This window comes from Hyla sarda, chromosome 9, assembly GCF_029499605.1.
Source record: "Hyla sarda isolate aHylSar1 chromosome 9, aHylSar1.hap1, whole genome shotgun sequence".
Classification (NCBI taxonomy): domain Eukaryota; kingdom Metazoa; phylum Chordata; class Amphibia; order Anura; family Hylidae; genus Hyla; species Hyla sarda.
In genome coordinates, this window is record NC_079197.1 from 133216693 (window position 1) to 133233100 (window position 16408).

Below are 16408 nucleotides of genomic sequence, written 5' to 3' on the forward strand. Positions count from 1 at the left end.
GCGTCATGTCCGCCCACCCACATGTATAAAAATCAGTCTTTTTTTGTACTATCTGTTGTGTATGACTAAGGCCTTGTTTTACGGCCGAAACGCGTCACTGTACCTTGTGTTCCTGTTTGTGATCATCTGGTGAAATAAATATCATCCTCTGGAGTTATCGGACGCTGGACTCCTTTCTCTTCTTGCAATAATACATCGGATACAAATGATATGCTGTGACTGATCAGTCACGTTGTGCCTGATCCTCTTCTTTTCTGTATATCCAGCTATAAACATCTGTCACTCCCATGTGTGCAGCTATATAGAATTTACCCAGTCAGTAACTAGTCACTCTCTATAATCCAGTGTGTGTGATTTTAAGCTCAAATGTGTGGGTAGAAGAAGAAAACTTTTACAAAAATCTGCATACAAAAAATAAAAACGACCTGCCCCAACAAAGACAGGTTTACCAAAGGGAGGATAAGCATTGTCTACCTGCCAAACCAATAAGAGGCAACCCAGCAAAAACTCTGAAGGTCTATTCCAGGCAGTGGACAATAATTACCCAGTATGCCCCATTTCTGGCCTATTTTAGCTCCTTCTCTTATAGTAACTGTCAATTTAGTTCCTAATTATAGCTGTGACCAGAAGAATCATAGATCTCTGAAAGATTAGGAGATTTTAGGAGCTCGTTCTAAGAAGGCAACAATCTACCAAAAGGATCTGCCTACTTCTCCGAACATGTATCTTCAAGCTCAGGCTTACATAATTCACATTCCACCCATCAAGTGAGAAAGAACTAGATGTAAGAGACACACACCTAACAATCCATTACTTTTATGAGGTTACAAGTGTCAGTGGGGCGTGGCCGTGACATCACAAGCGCGGCATGGCAGTGACGTCATGAGCCTCCGACGCTGCATCAGATGCTCTAAACGAACGCTGGGTGCAGCATGGAGATTGTGGGGATCCCCAGCAGCGGGACCCCCTTGATCAGACATCTTATCCCCTATCCTATGAATAGGGGATAAGATGTCTAGGGGCTGAGTACCCCCCTTTAAGGGATTCTGGAAGATCAAAATCATAACTGGAAAAGCTCCTTTATTATAACCATAGTCTGTAATTCGCTGTCTTGGTCTCTACGTCAATTATATGCATGCAAGAAAATGTAAGAAGCTGGCTCTCAGAGAAGTACTACTGTATTTTTCGCCCTATAGGATGCACCGGCATATAAAGGACGCACACAATTTTAAAGGTGCAAAATCTAGAAAAAAAGATTCTGAACCCAACAGTGATCTTCAACCTGCGGACCTCCAGATGTTGCAAAACTACAATTCCCAGCATGCCCGGACAGCCAACGGCTGTCCGGGCATGCTGGGAGTTGTAGTTTTGCAACATCTGGAGGTCTGCAGGTTGAAGACCACTGGATAGGAGGTAGTGCTCACGTGTCCCCGCCGCGCCGGACCCGTCACCCGCATCCCCGACGCTCCGGACGTAGTCTTCCCCGGGATCCATGCTCTCCGTCGCCGTCATCACGTCGCTATGCACGCCGGTCCTATTGGATGACGGGACGGCGTGAGCGAAAGAGAGCGCCGGCCATGAAGGGGATCCCGACACGGAGCAGACACCGAGGAGGCAGGTAAGGTCCCTCCCGGTGTCCTGTAAGCTGTTCGGGATGCCGCGATTTCACTGTGGCGGTCCCAAACAGCCCGACTGAGCAGCCTGGTTAGTTTCACTTTCCCTTCAGACGCAGCGGTCAGCTTTGATTGCTGCGTCAGCAGGGTTAATAGAGGGCATCACCGTGATCAGTGATGTCCTGTATTAGCCGCGAGTTCCGGCCGTTGATGGCCGCAGGGACCGACCCGATAAGTGTGTATTTGCCGTATAAGACGCACCAACTTTCTCTCCCCCCCCAGTTTTGGGGAAGAAAAAGTGCGTCTTATACGGCGGGAAAAAAAAAAAAAAAGTATTTACAATACACACTTTTCTGCACAGTGATACCATATCAGCACAACATAGTATGACTTAACATATTTTGTGTCTTAGGTCCCTTCCATATCACAATTTCAAGGTCACCTGTATACACTGGCAACAAGTTATGCCGCTATATGTAAGACATACCTTTATGACAGTGACTTACCCTGAACACTTGCATACATTTCATGTATAGGTCAGGGAAATCTCACAACTTATACCTACAACAAAAGGCTGAGATATAACTAACTGGATAGTAGGATGTCCTCTATGAGCTCTTGTTGTATTTTCTATTCTGAACACCTTTATATGGAATACATACTGTTAAAAAGTATCCTGACATATCCAAGCCCAACAGAGGTGAAATGGACGCTCATTGGGCCTCTATCAGGTGAACGGAACCCTAAGGATATTTTTGTCATATATGCCAAGCATAGGGCCAAGACCTGATGTGAATAGGGTCTGACTTGTACAAGCCTGGAACTACATTTTGCGAATGCTCCAATCATTATTGGGTAATTCCAGCATTTGTGGAGGTCACAGCAAAATCCACATTAAATAGAACAAAGTGATCAGAGCATCCAGCAGGGGTTGAATACACTTTTATTTTTTTTTTTTATTTTTTTTTAACAAATCAAAAATGAGTTTATGGTTTGTGGAGAAATAAAAATTCCTACATTAAAAACAGTGACATTTTGACTAATGGGGTGCACTTTACCAAGTTTAAATGACAGTACCAACTGGTTATAAGTAAAAATAACAGCAAAAAAAATTTAATAATAATAATTATTATGGTTTGTAGATAGAGTTACGCTCAATTTTATCTATTTATACTGACATCATCATGGTTTCCATCTCTTACAGGATCAACATGACAGATCGGTTAGGATTGGTTGTTTCTCCAACCCCATTGCTTTAGAAATGGTTAGTTTGTGTTAAAGGACAGAATTGTTTTACGCCATTCTGAAAATCTTGAAAGAATGTGACAGAGTATGAACAAACTGAAGTTTTTTTTTCCTAAAAATGTAATAAAAATTATAGTCAAATATATAAAATATACATATTATATATAAATATATATATATATATATATATATATATAAATATTAAAAACATTTCAACACACACACACACACACACACACACACACACATATACACACACACACACACACACATATACACACACACACACACACACACACACACATATACACACACACACACACACACACACACACACACACACATATACACACACACACACACACACACACATACACACATACACACACACACACACACATACACACATATATACACATACACACACATACACACACATATACACACACACATATATACACACACACACACACATATACACACACACACACATATACACACACACACACACACACACACATACAACAAAACCTCAAATGCAAGCAGCATACCCAAAGTTTAATAAAGGGTACCAGTCACCAAAAAGTTGCCCAATGGAAGAGCATGGCATAAACCAAATGCCCCCGATTTTAACTAAGGGACCCATAGGGGCTCAGGAACATATAGCATGTATAATCTCACCTAGAGACCAATAGACCAACTAACTTCTCTTTAAATTCTTCTAGACACCCTTAGAAATAAAAAAGGACCTGTCTAGTGTTCTTTAACGTACAACAAATCTTTATTTCATTAATTCATATAAGACTCCAGTCCACTCATTTAGAGCAAAGCAATACCAAAATATAGGAAACAGCAATAAAGTATATAAGATACAGCAATAAAGTACTGTAATTCAACCAGCAAAGCAACTACAAAGAGAAACATTATAAACAGTCACAAAAGCAAAACTTCCTTATTCCAAGCCCCTTATATACCCCCTTAATGTCCAATATCAAGTCAGCACACAAGCATACCTGACAAACGGGAGCGGCTGCTTCTCCACCTTCAGTACGGAATGAAGCAAGTGACATATATAGCAAAAAAGCACATGGTAAGTACAGGGTGTGTCCTACATGAGATCACCGCCCTAAACAAACTAGACTGGAAATACAGAGAATTCAACTGAAGTTAAAGTAGTAGGCGACAAGCTGCAACATGGTGCACTGGGAAATGAGAGATTCGTGACCAGTGCTTCCTAACTGATGTGTCTCCAGCTATTGGAAAACTACAACTTTCTGAATGCCCTGACAGCCAAAGGGAGTTGTAGTTTTTCAATAACAGGAGGCACGCCGGGAAACCACACCGACTCTCCCCACTAATCCTATTACACAACGCATACATTTAAAGCGCACCTGTCTGATCTCACCAAAAAAATAAATGATAATGTTACTCAGTACCTAATCCTGATGACTATGTACATTTAATTTTTATGCCTTTATCACCTATCTTTATTATCTAAATCCCTTTTTTCATTCGCTCACAGTGTTAGAAATCCTCTCAGGGGAAGGGGGCATGTCCTTCCCTTGTGGCAGGGGGAGGGGATTGCTGTGTCTGCTCATGAAACAAAAAAGTTTTTGGATTTGACAATGCCCATTTAAGATAACTATTCTAAGTTTATACAAGTGGATTCTCCATCCCGGACCCTAATCTATCAGCCAGAACCATGAGTCTCCCTCACTCCAAGGAACTACATGTCAGACACTTGATTTCAATGCGCACAGTGTAATACTCCAATTCTCCTGTAGAGGTGCTGCAGGGAAATTGAATAATAATGTCCGATCGCAGATTATTGAAATATTACAATACTGAGCGTGTACATGTGAGAACCTGACATTAACCTCCCTAGCGGTACGATTCCGTCTGGAAATTTGTACCAAAAGCGGTACAATTTTTTGCATTGAAATTCCACATCTCCCCCCCGTCACATTCCCCCTCCCTTGTCACATTTCCCCCCCCATATCACATTCCCCCCCTGTCACATTCCCCCCCCCCTGTCACATTCATCCCCCCTGTCACATTCTCCCCCCTTGTTACACTCTCCCCCCCCGTCACATTCATCCCCCCTGTCACATTCTCCCCCCTTGTTACACTCTCCCCCCCCGTCACATTCATCCCCCCTGTCACATTCCCCCCTTGTTACATTCTCCCCCCCCCTTGTTACCTTCTCCCCCCTCCGTGTTACATTCCACTCCCCCCCTGTCACATCCCCCCTTTGTCACATTCCTCCCCCCTGTCACATCCCCCCCCTTGTCACATTCTCCCCTCTGTCACATTCCCCCCTATGTCACATTCCCCCCTATGTCACATTCCCCCCCCCCCTTGTCACATTCCCCCCCCCCTTGTCACATTCCCCCCCCCTTGTCACATTCTCCCCTGTGTCACATCCCCCCCCCCTTGTCACATTCCCCCCCCCCTTGTCACATTCCCCCCCCCTTGTCACATTCTCCCCTGTGTCACATCCCCCCCCCTTGTCACATTCCCCCCCCCTTGTTACATTCTCCCCTGTGTCACATCCCCCCCCCTTGTCACATTCCCCCCCCCCCTTGTTACATTCTCCCCTGTGTCACATCCCCCCCCCTTGTCACATTCCCCCCCCCCTTGTTACATTCTCCCCTGTGTCACATCCCCCCCTTGTCACATTCCCCCCCCCCCTTGTTACATTCTCCCCTGTGTCACATCCCCCCCCCTTGTCACATTCCCCCCCCCCTTGTCACATTCTCCCCTGTGTCACATCCCCCCCCCTTGTCACATTCCCCCCCCCCTTGTCACATTCCCCCCCCCCTTGTCACATTCCCCCCCCCTTGTCACATTCTCCCCTGTGTCACATCCCCCCCCCCCTTGTCAGATTCCCCCCCCCCCCCCTTGTTACATTCTCCCCTGTGTCACATCCCCCCCCCTTGTCACATTCCCCCCCCCCCTTGTTACATTCTCCCCTGTGTCACATCCCCCCCCCTTGTCACATTCCCCCCCCCCCTTGTTACATTCTCCCCTGTGTCACATCCCCCCCCCTTGTCACATTCCCCCCCCCCCTTGTTACATTCTCCCCTGTGTCACATTCCCCCCTTGTCACCTTGTCACCTTCTCACCTTGTTCTGCAGCAGTATACACTGGGTTTGCCGGGCAGATTTCAAACCTAGTGTATTTGCTGCAGAACAAGCCCTTTCCCCTTCAGCCAATCACAGGCTTTACACCACTGCGGCCTGTGATTGGCTGAAAAGGGAAAGGTCCTGTAAGATGAATAGAGCAGTGAACAGAGCGCACGGAGGGAAACGACATCTTCAGGGACCGGGACTAGGTGAGCAAAAGGTTTTTTTATTTTCTTCCTTCTTACTTTTACACTTAGTTCAGGGTTTTCTACCAGGGGGCCTCCAGCTGTTGTGAAACTACTGCTCCCAGCATGCCCGGACAGCCTTTGGCTGTCCGGGCATGCTGAGAGTTGTAGTTTTGCAACATCTGGAGGCCCCCTGGTTGAGAAACACTGACTTTTAGTATATGTCTTTACCTGCTCTGGCCGGCGCCCGCAACGGGAGCCGACCCGAGCAGATAATCACATATTTTCCCGGGGGCTGCATCACTACATCGCAAAAAGCAAAAATCGCGATTTGATTGCTTTTGCGATATACTGTGCAGCCCGCACAGCAACTCTGCAATTCTACCCCGAGCGTGACTCGGGGTTACCGCTTCTAGCAGCGAAAATTAACCCCGAGTCACACTCGGGAATACCGCTAGGCTGGTTAACCATCCTCAGACTTGTATTAACCTGTATCCATACGCCCTGCATCCCGAGTCCTTAAGGATACGCCCGTGGGAATTCCGTTCCCCGACGCTAGAGTGCTGTTGCAACTTTCTTGTTTGTACATTTCGTATTTGCCACAGCAGCGGGCACCTGTGTATTAGGTTGTTGTGCTGGCTATTTTTCCTTTTGTTTTAGATTTGTAAATTACTTCTATAAAAAAAATCTTAATCCTACCAGTACTTACCAGCAGCTGTATACTACAGAGTAGGTTCTTTTATTTTTGGATTTCTTTTCTGTCTGACCACAGTGCTCTCTGCTGACAGCTCTGTCCATGTCAGGAACTGTCCAGAGCAGTAAAGGTTTGTTATGGGGATTTGCTCCTGCTCTGGACAGAGGTGTCAGCAGAGAGCACTGTGGTCAGACAGAAAATAAATTAAAAAAATAAAAGAACTTCCTCTGTAGTATACAGCAGCTGATAAGTACTGGAATGGTTAAGATTTTTAAATAGAAGTAATTTACAAATCTGTTTCATGTTCTAGCACAAGTTAGTTAAAAAAATAATAATAATAATTTCCACCGGAGTACCCCTTTAAGGAGAATGAAGCTCTGTGATAAGTGATGGCTCTAGATCAGAGAAGGGGTGTGTAAGGACTTCGAGTTTCCAAATAAATAAGGATACTTTGATGGCTCTGTGCCGGTAAGCGTGTGCTAAATAACCAAATACTGACCACACAGTAGTATAATGAAATAATAAATAGGGACTTCCCTCTTTGTCAGGTCCTTGGATCTGGTCAAGGACCTGACAAAGAAGAGAGTACCCCTTTAAAATACTATGCAGGAAACAGGAAAAATTCCTGGATAAAAAGTCTTGGATAAAACTTTAAAATCTTTATTGAGGAGATTAAAATAGAAATATCCACAAGCTTAGGATATCGCTCAGGATCTGACATGTTTTTCAGTTAGGACAACCTTAGTCATGCTTTCCGATTTCTCAACTGACAAAAAATCTCTGTTAAATATTTTTTTTATCCTATCCTACTGCATGATCCATTTTGGTAATCTACCGCACCCTGACTGGCACAGCACCATCGAAGTATTATCTGGTGGCTCTGCAAAGTCCCTCCACACACCTTCTCCGATTCTTCACTGCGCTTCATCCCACTGGAGTCCACTTCCAGATACAGGCAGGGACCAGTCTTCACTGGTGTTGTGCCCAGAGGAAAACAACCAAAAGGTGAGCAGGACATCTGTTTGGCGTTGCATGTCTTTCTACCACAAGTAATGGCACTTCGTGCGCCCTCCGCATCTCTCTCCCCCTTATAGCAACTTCTAGATCGCCTCTTTGATCTCAATTGTTAACAGATAGGAAAGGTTACTGTCACTTTAAGCTACAAGACATTACTATTGTGAGGGTAAACAGACACACCTTTTGTATAAGTGCCTGGAAGGATATACTTTAGTACCTGAAGAACAAGCTCTGTGCCTTAAGATTTCTGCTCTGAGGAGCTTTGATATCATTTTATACTGATTCAGTATTTGCTTTCATCTTACCATAGGATTCTGTATACTGTACTTCAAAAGAGAACTCGTCTGGATTGCTCATCGCAGACTGCAGTGCATTATTTTTAATAAAAAAAATAAAAAAAAGATATATATATATATATCATTATTATTTTAATTTTATTTTTTTTAAACCGTTACCAATTTTGCTGACGACCCTCAGCATTGCCACAGCAAAATCTGCCACAATAACATTTCATTCATTTGTTGTCAATTTCCCTATGAAAGTCAAAGGGGAAAATCCAACATACTACAAATCTCACCCAGTTTATTGCTACTGTAAACACTGCAGATTTTCTGCATGGAAATTCCATATGGAAAATGTACATTAAATACACCAAAAGTGTGAGCCTATCGTAAGTAGCCAATACTTAGCCCCTAGTTACAACTTATGATTTTGGGTACATCTTTACCATGTGTATAGTTCCTGCAGGATACATGAGAAATCTAACTCACCTATTTGCAAATCAAGTCCTATGAGGTGTCACCACTAATCCTTCATCTGACTCCCAAATGTGCCGTTGTGGAGTCAATACTACACGCAGGCAGGGCATTTACATGAGGACAGACGATTTTTCACAGTCATTGTAAAAAGCGAGGAACAAAGTGAAATCACATCCCCCTGCAAGCAGCTCAGGGACTATCGGATATCTCCAAATGTCCATCAGACCAGGAGAACGTTACGTGCCAGGAATGTAGTCAGTGGAAATGGTGTTTTCTGAAAGGACTGTGGGTTTTTGTACAGCGTGTTCACATATCCAGACTGAGAGGTACAAATAACTAAGAATTGGCAACAATTTCATTCTTACCTCATTTTTCTAGCTAAAATCTACTCTTAGGGGGAAATTTATCAAAACCTGTGCAAAAGAAAAGTTGTCCAGTTGCCCATAGCAACCAATGAGCTCGCTTCTTTCATTTTTAACAAGGCCTCTGCAAAATGAAAGAATGGATCTGATTGGTTGCTATGGGCAACTTTTCCTTTGCACAAGTTTTGCTAAATCTCCCCCTTAGAGAGCAAATTGGAAAAAACGTGGCTCCATGAACTGTGCTGTATAGACAAGGACAAGGTACAAGTAAATTTATGTGTATGCATCTCATCCATGGACACAGGAAGGCTCAGGTATGGAAATAGTTTTACAAAAAAATAAGAAACCATTGACCAGTGACCACAAGAAAGGGGGTCCCCAAGTAGCTCTTCTAAGGAGGGTAGATACAGGGCCGGCTCTGCCTATAGGCAAAATAGGCAGCCGCCTAGAGCGCACTCTTAATGAAGGCACCGCTCTGCCCACAGCAATGAAGTTAGCCAGCATCTGAAGCACCCACTCATCCAGCAAAACCCCGTCACCCCAGTAATAAGTGATTACATGAGGAGGAAGTTTAGTTACAGTGTGCCACCCCAGTAGTAAGGAGATTACATGAGGGGGTTTGTTACAGTGTGTCACCCCAGTAGTAAGGAGATTACATGAGGGGGTTTGTTACAAAGTGTCACCCCAGTATTAAGGAGATTAAATGAGGATAAGGTTTCTTACTGTGTGTCACCCCAGTGGTAAGGTGGGGCGTGTGAAAGAGTGGATCCAATGGGTGGGGTCACGGGGAGGCAAAACTAGCTTTCGGCTAGGATGGCAAAAATCCTTGCACCAGTCTTGGGTGGATATCACTCCACCCCACTCAATGTCGATGGGAATGCCAGAGATATCTAAGTGCAGCACTTGACTATTTCCCTTAGTGCTATTGAGATTAAATAGAGAGAAAGCCTAAAAGTGTGGCCACCAGTTTTGACAGCGGACATGGGATCCCATTCTTGCAACTGCTCAAAGTCCCAGCAGTTAGACCCCCAGCAATAATTTATGTATCACCTATCGTACTACAGACCAGTCATTTATACAGTCTGTAAATCCTCATACTTCTGGATCAGATATTATATCATCTCCAAATACCTCAACACCTTCATTCTAGCAATCTTTGAGGACCCCAGACGTCAGCCAGTTCCGGTCGCGGCACGATACAGTATAAAGGAAAAGGATTCCTTAGAATGAAGGCGCTAGTTCCGATGGATAGGTAAAGATATTTTATTGCAACGCGTTTTCATCCTAAACTAGGATCTTCATCAGGATCGAAACGCATTGCAATAAAATATCTTTACTTATCCATCAGGACAAGCACCTTCTGGGGAATCATTTTCCATTATACTGATACAGACTAAGAAAGTTGAAGAAATTTCAGATGCTACATGATCATATTTCACATGCAGGGATAAAGATACATTGAGACCAGCTGAATGGTCTCAATGTAGAGAATTTTCAGTAAGCGCGGTAGCTGGATACATCTGTAGTTACCGATAATCTGCCCTGGCCCGTATTAGAGAGGAAAGGAAGAAGTCATTAAAAATAGATCAGGAAGCACAAGGCGTTCACCATCTCTGCTCTGAGTCAGACAGACCGTCCATTGTCCGAGAGAAAGAAAGCCACCGATTTCTGGAGCATTATATAGTGTCGCTTCAGGACATAATCGATCATAGAAAGCAGCTAGAAAGAGGTTTCCGTTGATTTAACCAATCAACATATACATAATACATATATTAGATGTAATAGATCTTATATACGAAAGGATCACAAGGGGTTAAACATCACAAAGCCGTACAGAGTTAAGTGAGGACGCTCAGCATTTCGTTTTGAAGGTGGTCATCTTTTTAGTTTCCTAATCCAAGACACTCACATATACATTTTAAAACCTTTTGAAAACAAACCCGAAACGGGTTTTCCAGTCACATACAGGAGCCAACATTGGCCACACTAGAATAAATTTGATGTTTTTTTTAAGATGACTAAAAATACAATTAGGAGGATAATTGATTAAACTTTGGACTGTCATGGATAAAATGCTGTATGGTGTCAGCAAGATAGTGGTGGGTGATTCAATAACCTGATACCACAAGTCAATTGCTTTCATCTGCTCATAAAGCCATAAAAAGCAGCCCTAGCAGTGTTGGCTACGATGGACTGCGCATTTGTGATGGAGTAATCATCCAAGGTGGGTTCTCAAGGAAGCTGTCAACACACTATGGGACAACAAAGAGGATCCCCCACTCAAGAAGACATCAAAGGACAAGAAGTGATCGCAATGCAAATAAACCACCTACAGGACAACATTCAATAACTTTGTTTGCAGATTGTCAAGGAACTGATCTGATTGGCCATGGAGAGGTCTTGGGATGGGCAATGTATGGGTTATGTGTGCGGATGACTGCTATATACGTTCCTTATAGGATGATGAAATAGAGAGAGAGCACTTCCTATCCCCCTTTCCCTTATTGTACCCCTATTCCTTAATTTGTTAGGATTCTCTGGGTATGTCTGAGTCGTGGATCCGGAAAAAAAAGCTGATCAGCAACAGTGCTCAGTGTTGGACCCCCAGAAATAACCATGATCAGTTTGATGCCTACCGTGCCCGGATCAACCTGGCCAGGCACAGGCGGGGTAACTGACATAAGCGGCCGCCGGCTGCAGCGCCGCCCAGCTCATCAATATTCCTCCCTCCGCCTCTCCCTCTTCATTTCAGAGTGGGGAGAAGAGCGAGAGGCGGAGGCAGGGGAGGAATATTGAGGAGCTGGCGGCACTATGGCCGGCGGCCACTGACGTCAGAGTGCCAGTTACCCCGCCTGTGCAAATTAGCACCTAATTAGCATATACGGAAAAACGAAGGCCGGGCAGATGTGGGCACAGTAGGCATCAAACTGATCAGCGTCCCCCGCGCTGCCATCAACCAGTTCCCCTGGTTAGTGCGGGGGGAACAAGCTGACAGTTTTCCTTTAAAGGTAGGCTGTTATACACAGTGACCCACTGGTTTTGAAATGGACATCAACATGATGTGCAGCTTGCCAGATATTGTGTGTGCCCATGAGGGGAGGGAGAACAATATATGAATTAGGGTCTACACATTTACACTGATAGGTAGCAGCCCACAGGTGAGTTGGGCACTCTTCTTGAATAGACGCCTGACAGCAGTACCCTCCCGTATTGGAAGGTGTATATATAGTTGGCATTATCATATCCCATGCTACAGTGACAGAGGCTGCCAATACTGGTGTCATCAACAAGCAAACATTGGAATGTCACATTGTCTCTTGAAGAGACCCTTCCTGTACGAGATCACCCTTCATAAGTCAAGTGCTATTGTATAGACCAGTGTTTCCCAACCAGTGTGCCTCCAGCTGTGGCAAAACTACAGCTCCCAGTATGCCCGGACAACCAAAGGCTGTACGGGCATGCTAGGAGTTGTACTTTTGCAACAGCAGGAGGCAAGCTGGTTTGGAAAACCCTGGTATAGAGTATTAGGAGAGCTTCCTATGTTAGGGTCTGACATTGCATCCATACCCAACACATAGATCCATCATAAGCCACCTCGCACATAATATATGGCTTTACTGCAATGATGATGGTTCTGGTCCTTTTCCAAACTGTGAAAGGCCTAAAACACTGGCCATGAATAGAACAAAAGTGAAGATTCCTAAAGCTTAAATTTTCTTAACTCTTTCATCATCTGCAGACTGTAAGTTAGGTTTCGTGCCAACAGGATGACAGCAGCACAACAAAGAATCCCATATATAGCCGAAGTTTAATTAGAAGCCTGGGTCCCATATAAAGGGTCTTCTCCTCGTCCTGTCTAAATTACAGGGGGTTACTTGAACAAAAAAGCACACAAAATTCTTGGTACCGCATTCAACTCAAGTGTGTCAAGTTAATAACGTGCCATGGGTGACCCGTGCCTTACCATCAACCACATCTCCTCCATGCGTCCTTTACTTTAAAGCACTTTCCACACCTTGTCCGCTCACTTCTTTCATCCTTCATATCAACAATAAGACCTCGGTGCACGGGGGCCCCGTCTGTCTTTGGACTCTTCATACAGACACACAGGGAATAGGCGCAGGAACAAAAATATACACAGTTTTTAACCAATGTATATTACAAATATACATAGTATTATCTACATTATATAACGCCAACCACTAGCATTGTGTTCTAATTCACTATCGATTCACATTAATTGCGCATTCACTTCAATGGAATTCCTGCACCAGAAATTCTGCAGCAGAAATTCTGCTGTGTGAATGGGACAGGGGAATCCCATTGAAGTGTATTGGCTATAAATTCATGCAGCATTTTCATGCGGAATTCCGTGCCGAAATTCTGGTGTGTGTAAGCAAAGCCTTAGGCCGGGTTTTAGACGGCAGAATTTCTGTACCCAATTCTGCTTGAAAATTCTGCATGAATTTGTAGCTGATGCATTCACTTCAATGAAATTCCTGCCGCAGAAATTCTGCTGTGTGAACTGGACAGGGGAATCCCATTGAATTGTACTGGCTTTAAATTCATGCAGAATTTTAATGCTGAATTCAGTGTAGAAGTTCTGCAGTGTGACCCCTGCCTTAGGGTCTATCTATCGTGACGTCATGAGGGGGCGAGGCCGTGACATCAAGATACTCTGGCCCCTGTATCGCTCCGTGCAGCAGATGACACAGGTTGCTGCAGGAGAGATCGCGGGGATTCCCAGATGTCTGGGGGCAGAGTACCCCTCTAGGCCTACAGAGGTGAAAAATAAGAAATATACAAGTTATATAGTGGCCAGAAATAGTGCTGCTCCTCATGAACACACAAGGCAGGTTACCCTGAAAAGTCACCTGAAATGACAGGTACGCGCTGAACAATGCAGCCATCAGGTAAAGTCAAGTATCGGGTAAAAAAAATCTCTGTAGTATACCAACAAAGAATACAAGAAGTCCCAACAGGACCTTACACAGGGGTTATACATTACATGTACAGCGTTTCATTGTCTATGCTGGGTTGCTTTACATATACTTTGCTCTATAGAGCGGGTGTGGTGATCCACCCGTGTGTCTCTAATAGTACAGACCTCTCACCAAAGACGTCACAAAGAGCGCACTGGACCAATGGAGGACTCTCCTCACGAAGGCATGTGCAAAGCAAACACCAGCATGAAAAGCCATGATAACAATGACAGTCAACAGTGTATGAGAAAACCTTGGCAGGCGTCCCTGCTGCCCTCCAACTCGTGTAATGGTCAGGGTAACCAGTTTATTCTAGAAAAGCAGCAGATGATTCAGTTCAAGTCCAAATTGTGCAGCTGTCATCGAGTCCTAATATCACCAAAATACCACACAGTCTAGATGGATGCACTGATGCTCTGCGCTTTAAAGGGGTTATCCAGGAACAGAAAAACAACTCATTTCTTTCAAAAACAGCTCCACTTCTGTCCCCAGGTTGTGTGTGGTATTACAACCTGGCTCCATTCACTTCAATGGAACTGAGCTGAGCTGCAGAACCACACGCAACAAACCTGGGGACAGATGGGGAGCATTTTTTAAAATAAATTAGCTCTGTTTTTCTATTCCTGGATAACCCCATTAAAGGGGTATTTCGGCTCTATACATCTTATCCCCTATCCCCATATCCATGGGGACGCTCGCGATCTCGGTGCAGCCCCCAGCATTCTGTGGCAGGCACTGCCGCCGAGATGGGGACGTACCGTCACAGCCACGCCACGGCGGTCACGCCCCCTCCCATAGACATGAATGGAAGGGGCATGGTGTAACGTCACGTCCGTCTCTAAGGCAGCGCACGGCAAATAATGCTGGGGGCTGCACCAAGATCGCGGGGGTCTCCAGCAGTGGGACACCTGTGATCATACATATTCCAAAGGATAGGGGATAAGATGTATAAAGCCGGAATACCCCTTTAAGTCAATATGTTCTAGAAATTTAAAGAAGCATTCCAGGATTTTTATTTTTTTGCTTCTATAGTGTAGAATAATGTACAGTTTCTTGTTCATGCATTTTATTACTTTTTACTGATGGGTTTTTATGGTTTACAAATGCACAATAATTTAAGTTATATATAATGGGGTCCAGTGAGAATAGCAGGAGAAAGACGTTGCAAGCACAATTTTTCTCCCTCTATTCGCGATCCGAAAATAACAGGCTTCACACTGCCGGTATGCCCCATCAAAAACAGCCATAATTTTGAAGGGTCATAATGGGCAATAACATGCCCCGATAGACCCAGTTATAGTCAATGGGGTACATCGGGCGCTGTTCTTTTCATAGAGAATAGCGGGAGAAAAAGACTTTTTTCTCCTGCTATTCGCGATCCGAAAATAAGACAATAAGAGACAACCGGCAGTGTAAATGTAGCCTTAGTGTGCATCGCTGGTCTCTGCACCAGCTTGCAGGAGAACGGCCTTTGTCATGTGGAACAGATGCATTTCTGGAAAAGATCTGCAGGGTGGTCACGTGGTTGGACATGCTGGCCATCAGGGACTAGTCCTCTGGGCGTGAAGTCCTACAGGCAGTGGTCTCTCCCTAAAACTACTTATCTGGTATGGCTCAATCTATGGCTCTTTCATGAAGTGGGATGCTGTGTAAAATAGGAATTATTCTTACCATTAATACTTATTCCACAAATCAGTCATGAAGACTGCATTCCTTTAATATTCGTGTTGAGTTTACACTTTAGAAAGCACTGGGGTGTGTGAGGGAAGGGGGCCCTCTGTTTCCTGTCCCTACAGCAACATTGGAGTACCCTACATCATGGTGTTATCACAAAGGATTGGTGAGAAACAAATTAAAAGGGTAGTCCAGGGCTGAAAAACGTATCCCCTATCTTAAGGATAAGGGATAAGTTTCAGATTGCAGGGGGCCCCTGCGATCTCCTGTATGGGTCCCCGGCTCGCTGGCCAGATAGCGGGTGTCGACCACCGAATGAAGCGGCGGTTGACACACACCCTCAATACATCGCTATAGCAGAGCCAGAGATTGCCGAAGGTAGCACTCCGGCTCTGCCATAGAGTTGTATTGAGGGGGCGTGTCAGCTGCTGCTTCGTGCGGTGGTCGACACGCCAATTTCCTGCGGGCTGCCAAGGCCCTGTACAGGAGATCGCGGGGGGCCCAAGTGGTCGGGCCCCCCACGATCTGAAGCTTATCCCCTATTCTTAGGATAGGGGATATACGTTTTTCAGCACTGGATATCTCCTTTAAACGGTAGGAATAATTCCTTTTTTATTTTTCCCAAATTTCAGTTCAAGGAGACTGAGACTTGGTTATAGTTTTTGAGGCATCACCAATGGTTCAAACTCATCAAAATCAGATGCCAGAAAATAGGAATCTATGGTTTGTTTGGGCAGGTTCTCTGTGTCCACA

General features: G+C 44.6%; 1 long non-coding RNA gene across 1 annotated transcript in view; it reads left to right on the forward strand.

Annotated features, from left to right (window-relative positions):
* Positions 1-8239, forward strand: part of LOC130290885 (uncharacterized) — a 19036-nt gene extending 10797 nt beyond the window's left edge. Inside the window, exons 2-3 of the long non-coding RNA XR_008847725.1 lie at positions 2818-2877; positions 8190-8239. This is a non-coding gene — a long non-coding RNA (uncharacterized LOC130290885). The remainder of the gene's footprint in view (positions 1-2817; positions 2878-8189) is intronic.
* The last annotated feature ends 8169 nt before the right edge of the window (positions 8240-16408 follow it).